Source organism: Pinus tabuliformis, chromosome 5_1, assembly GCF_031772625.1.
Source record: "Pinus tabuliformis cultivar Carrire ecotype Pingquan chromosome 5_1, CPIR1, whole genome shotgun sequence".
Classification (NCBI taxonomy): domain Eukaryota; kingdom Viridiplantae; phylum Streptophyta; class Pinopsida; order Pinales; family Pinaceae; genus Pinus; species Pinus tabuliformis.
In genome coordinates this window covers 514,032,860-514,039,706 of record NC_142305.1, presented here as the reverse complement: position 1 = coordinate 514,039,706, position 6,847 = coordinate 514,032,860, and positions in this window count along the sequence as shown.

The following is a 6,847-nucleotide window of genomic DNA, read 5'->3' as shown; positions in this document are numbered from 1 at the left end:
GATTATCATCTCATGGCAGATGGCTTGGTCCGTTTCAAGAAAAATATTTATGTACCAGCTGGTAGTGAGCTCAAGAATCTTATCTTGAGGGATTTTCATGTTAAGTCATATTCATGTCTCACGAGATATCATAAGACATTGATAGAAGTTAAGAAGTAGTATAATTGGTCGAACTTGAAGAAAGAGGTGGCTGAGTTTTTTGTTATATGTTTGTACTGTCAGTAGGTAAAATCAGACTGTAAACATCCAAGTGGTTTATTACAACCTATTCTCATTCTAGAGTGGAAATAGGAAATCATTGACATGGACTTGATTACAAGTTTTCCAAGGATATTGAAGCAACATGATTCCATCACGGTTGTCGTTGACAGGTTAAGGTAACTCATTTCATTGCAGCCAAGTCTATGAATTTAGCTAACGAGGTAGCTAATATTTTCATCAAGGAGATAGTGAGATTGCATGGTGTTCCTAAGAACATTGTATCAGACAGAGATGCCAAATTCACTTCCAGGTTTTCGAAGGAGTTGTTTGCGGGTTTGGGGATAGAGTTTTAGTACAACTTATCATATGCAGATAGATGGACAGACAAAGAGGTTTGATAGGATTCTTGAGGACATGCATAGATGTATGTCATACATTAGTAGTGAAAGTGGGAAGAGAATATGCCACTGGTGGATTTTTCATATAATAATGGGTATCATTATTCCTTGAAGATGAGTCTTTTTGAGGCAATTTTTGGGTGGGTTTGGAATACTCCTATCAGTTGGAGTGATCTAGTGAACAGGGTTTTTATTAGACTAGAAATGTTGGAAGAGATGAAACAAGAAATGCAGGTTATTGAAAAGAATTTAAAGGCAGCACAGCATAGGAAAAAGAGTTATGTAAATAAACACAGGGTATTTAAGGAGTTTCAAGTTGGGGAGCATTTGTATTCGTGCATCAATCCCAAGAGTATCTCCTTAAGTATTGCATCATGTGCCAAGTTGGCATTTAAGTATTTAGGGACTTTTGAGATCTTGAGAGGATTGGACTAGTGGCCTACAAACTTGCACTGCCTCTGATAGTGAATTTCCATGATGTTTTCCATGTTTTATTGCTTAATAGATATGTCCAGGATGTTGATCATGTGATTGACTAACTTGTATTCCAGGTGGAGCCAAAGGGATAATTTCATCCAGAGCCTTAAGGCATATTGTAGTGAAAAAATATCATGCTCTAGAACCGAGCAATCGAGTAGGTTAAAGTGTAGTGGAAGCACTTTGGGCCCGATGAAGTTATATGGGAGATGGTTTATTAGACATGGCCTTTGTACCTTTCATTATTTCCTGGGTCAAGCAAATGAGTTTTGTTATAGGTATGTATATACGTGTATGGTTGTAGATACCATGATGAGTTATGTTATAGAGCTCCAATAAGCGATATGATTGTCATGTTTTTCATTTTGGTCATGGTTTCTAGTAGGTTTTCATTGTAAATATTGCATCGAGCTATGTTATAAATCTCCATAGGTAGTATGTTTTGCTTTCAATGGTTTTTTGGTCATAGGTGTCACAGAATACTGATGACGGCGTTCCCCTAGCGGGGGGGTTTGTAACAACCCTAGGTTAAAATTTCATGTAATAAAGGTTAATAAAGGGAATATAAGACCAAGTTCATGGGACACATATTCCAAGTTGAATATTGGGAAAATAATTGTAGTAGGCATCACGTTTGGTTTATTAATGCCTAAAGAAATTGTCAAAGTCATTGGAAAATGCAAAGAGGCATTAATTACATTTATTTATGAAAATAAAGGAAAATAGAAGAAAAGGAAGGTGAAGAGACAAATATTTTCATGAGAGCGAAATTAGAAGGAAAATTAAGGAAAATAAAGAAAGTAGAGGCCTCAATAATAAAAAGGCTTCAAAGTACCAGTTCACAACTTTGTTATTTTTAGCTTGAATCAAGTGAGAAAGGGAGGGAGAGATCCAAGAGCAGAAAAAAATCAAGCGAGTAAAGAAAGGAAAAAGGAAAGAAAAGGACAAGTAAGGAAAGAAAAGAGAAGGTTGGATCAACCGCTTCAACAGGAGGATTTTGCAGGTAACAACTTGCATGTGTGATTTCATAACTAAGGTGTGAATGCATGGTACATGCATTTGTTCTTTTGCTTCATTTTTTGTCATTGGCATGGGTATTGTTGGGTTTGATAGTGGTTTTAGCCTTGCCTTGCCTTTTCCTGGATAGCCATGGTGTGATGGGATTCATTTTTAGTTGAGCTTTGAATTGTTGGAATGTTTTGGATCTGTGTGAGGTCGTATAAGGAAAATTCCCAAGGTTTGGGGGTGCACATGGTTTTCTTCGAGTATTTCTCGATAGGTGCATGGAGATAGGAAAATTCCTCAAGGGATGGTGAAGGAATTCCGAGGCATCCAATCTTTACTTGGTTTTGTGATCTCTTGACTGGATTTGGAAAGATCATAGTAGTTGGAGGGTTTAGGTGGTTTAACCTATGTATTCCCTTTGTTTTTTATGTCTTGGTTTATCCCATGAGATCCCACATTCATGCTTGGAATATGGAACTGGGGTGATTGGTTGAAAGAAATATTTGATTCAACTGAATCTATGGTCAAGTGGTACATGTAAGTCCCTAAATTGGCTGGATTTTCCATATTTTAATAATATTTATTTTCCTATTGTGATTTATGATCATGTGTACTTGTTATTATGTTAATTTTATGGTTTTTATGTTATGGTTAATATTCTAGTTATATCTTAGTTATAAACATGGTTCTATAATATGTGCTAGCTATGGCTCTTGTTATGCTTTGATAATATAATGAATGGTTGATGAATGCATGGACTAACAACTATGGTTGCAACTACTTGAGAGGGAATTAGACCTTCTCAGTGATTCCCAACAAAATTACAAAGTTTTACACTTAGATATGCATTCATGACCTGTAGCTCACATGTTTTCTATGTGTTTGATGAAATACCTATTATGGACTAGGCATGTCCTAGGACAATTATTGTTCAATTTTTTTATGAAAATATTTTTCATTATGTCATTTATCATTCTGAGAAGTCACAAGTAGTTTTGGGCAATGGTCTAGAGGCTAGCATATAAAATTGGCTTAGATATCAAGACCGCACCCTATGAACTAGAGGTTTTAGGCTATAATTGCATGGAGGCAGTGTTATGCATGAAGTTGGAGGCCTATAACCTCACCTAAGCTTTGTTATACATTCACTTGGGGGTTGAGTTTTGAGAAAAAGAGCCCTTGCTTAGGGTTTAGTCACCTATGGTCATCCTTTGTCCCGTTGAGTTCCCTGTATCCCTTAGGGATGTCATTATGTGTTCACTTTGTCAGTCCCACTTCCATAACTCAAGCTTGGAGTTTGATTCATGTCATAGAAACACTCTACTTCAAATTTACCAAGATGGCTTGTAAAAGCAGGTAAATTTGGGGTGGTGTTATTACAAACACATTCTTTTAGGACATGGGATGATATGAAAAGAATATTTCTATAAAAATACAAAGATTATTACTTGCCACATGACCTTAAAGATGAATTCTTTAAGATGGTTCAAAAAGAGGATGAAAATATTGAAGATTTGGTGGAAATATTGTCATGCAATATCAAAATGGCTAAATTACATCATTTATATGAAGACACATTAAACGCTCTCTTGCTAAAAAACATAAGGGATGAATGGATTGAACTCCTCAATATAATATGAAAGGGAGATGTCTCTCAATTGTATTTTGAATAAATTTGTGAATGATGCAAACACATCTCAAGAGGAGAAGAAAAATATGGTAAAAATATAAGAGATCCAGTCGTGTCAAGAGTAAGAAAATGTGCATCTGGAATAATAAGTAGAGTAGAAGTAGGAAATTTTCTTGATAATTTCAAAATTTATATCATTCGAAATCTTAGTGAGCAAATAGATACCTTAAGGATACAAAACAAGCAAAAAGGTGAGAGTGTTTCATTTTCTACTTTTTGTCCTAGATGTAGGAAAAGGAATTGTTTACAACAATTTCCTCTTGATAGTGTTGATATGTGTGTTATATGTGCATAAAATCATGCTACAAAGGAGTGCCCATCAGTGCCTAGTCTTGAGCTTATTTTCTAAGAGGAAGCTGGTATGAGTCAAGTTGAATCACTTATCTATGTTGCTCCTAGAATACCTTGGCACCCACAACAAATAGGTATGGCACAAGAACCCAACACACAATATCAATCATATGCATAACCACGAAGAAATTGAAATACACCTATGCCTTGGAAAACATGGCCACCTCAACCACAAAACCCATATTTGTCACAAGGTTAGCAAAATTATTATGGAAGGAATCCTTAGTATCCTCAATTTCAATAGCCATATCCTCAATACCAAGCTTAGTATCATTTGCCTCAACCTCCAAAACCTACTCAACCACAATTCCAACCCCAATTGACTTCAATTGAACCAATTCCCTTTCCATCCACTCCATTTCCTCACAAATCTAATCGACTACCAACACAACCACTCCTAAATTCGAATAATAAAACCCCTCAACAACACAACTATAACGTTGAGGGTCAAAATGTTCAAGCTTGTATGATAACTCCTGTAGGTCTAAGTGGCGTCCAACTTAGACTTGGTAAAGCCTTGCAAAATAAATCACCACTAGTTGTTATCCAAGAATATAAGGAGGTTAAAGTGCTTGAAAAATAGGCCTCCCTTAATCAAGAAAATACTTGTCCAAGGGAATATGTTCCTACACAATTAGGTGACAACAAAATAAAATCAACTCATACAATTTCTCTTGTAGTACAACCTTCTATTTCCTTACAAATTCCTTCATTTCCGTAAAGGCTTCAAATTGATAAGGGTAGAAAGGCAAGTCATTTTACCTGACTATAATAAACTAGATGAATTGAAAAACATTTGCATCGAAATTCCTTTACTTCAAGCTATAAAGGAAAAGCACATTTTCGCATGCATTAAGAAACCAAGAAGAAAAATAAAAGATATTAAAAAGATTCAATTGGTAGGAAATATTTTTAGAAATTATGATGGGGAAACCAATAGTCGAAAAATATTCAGATCTTGGTAGCCCTATTGTAAAAATCCACATCAATGGTATTGAAATTCCAAACACTTTAATCGCTTTATGAGCAGCCATTAATATCATGAGAAAACATACTATGGAACAATTGAAACTCCCTAATCTCTAGTATACCCCAACATTATTACAATTAACAGATAGATCTATTATTAAACCCAATGGCATATTAGTATATGTATCGGTATCTTTAGATTCATGGGAATACCTTGTTGAATTTATGACTTTGACTCCTAAGAATAATTTAGGAGGGCATCCATTGATCCTTGGTAGACCTTGGCTAGCTACAATTGATGCATTTATAACTTGTATATCTAGGGATATGTATATATATGATTCTAGTTCCACTAAGAAATTCACATTATATCCACCTAAAAAAACAATACCTTAAATGGAATATGAGGTTTGGATTAATGATGACGATAGTGAAGACTTTGAAAATATTCAAACTATATTTACTATTACACAAATACATGTGTTGAAGCCTAATCATTGGGATTAGGAAAATTATGTAAATATTGTAAATAGGAAAATAAGGAAGGTGAAAAGACATTGGAATTTTAATTCCAAGAGTCTCCCTTCAATGTATTTATCAATGATCTCTTAATGCAAATATCAACAATTAATTCATGGATTTACTCTCTTGGCCTTACATGTTATCATAGCCAATCCCATTTTTAGTTTCCCTCTATGTAGTAACTCCTATTTTCCTTCCATCCTCTACCATCTATTTTCTCTTCTCTTTGAGCTGAAATTGTGTTGGTATCACTTTTGTGGAAACACGGTAGTTGATCATTACACTCGTATTTTGCATTAAAAAATGTGCATTGAGCTCCTTTGAATATAGATTAGTGTGTTCAAGTGTTGGATCATTTTGATGTTGCACACTGTTAAGGTCCTATAATTTATAGGATCAAATGATGATTGAATAATTGCATTCAATATTTTAGATTGTAAATAATATTGCATACTGCAAATGAGTTCCAAAAAAAGATATAAAAAAAAAAAATGAAGAGGGTATATATACAAAAATAGAAAAAGGAGAAAGAAAAGAAATGATAAAAGAACCCAACAAAAAAATGAATAAATGTGAAAGTGATGCTAGTTGAAGTGTCGTTGTTAGTCTGTTGGTTTTGCAAAGAATCAATTCATGAAATTGTGTGCAACTTGTCTAAATGCCACAATACCTTTGTGCTTAAAAAATAAAGTTTAATCATGTTCAATCCATTTTCAATTTATGTTAATTATATTAGAGTAAATAAATTAGCCAAACACTGTAATATTGGCTGAGATTAGATAGGTAGAACACGTGAATAAGTTAACCCAACAGTTTAATCTGGATTAGTGTAGTTGTTAGATTAGTTTAGTTGTTTGAAATAAATATTCTTAGTCCTTTAAGAATGACAAAATAAATAGGGTTTGCACATTTAAATACACCCTCGTTGGTTTAAAGTTACATTAGTGTAGGAAAAGATTGATTTATTTTGTAATTGTTGAAATTCGTCATTTTTCCAAAGTTTGGAATTTGCTATAAAAATATATCTTCCCGAAATACAAGCTGGTGCTGCCGACGTTAAACCTTCCACATCTTACCTCCCCCGATCATGACCTTGCCTTGATCTGATGGCCCTTAAGAGTGGAACAGAAGGCAAATCCCTATGTGCATACCCAAAGGCCAGAAATCTATGTTGCAGGAAACGTAGGGCAAGGGGGCGTTTCCGTACGGAAACAGGTACGAAACGTTGAAACAC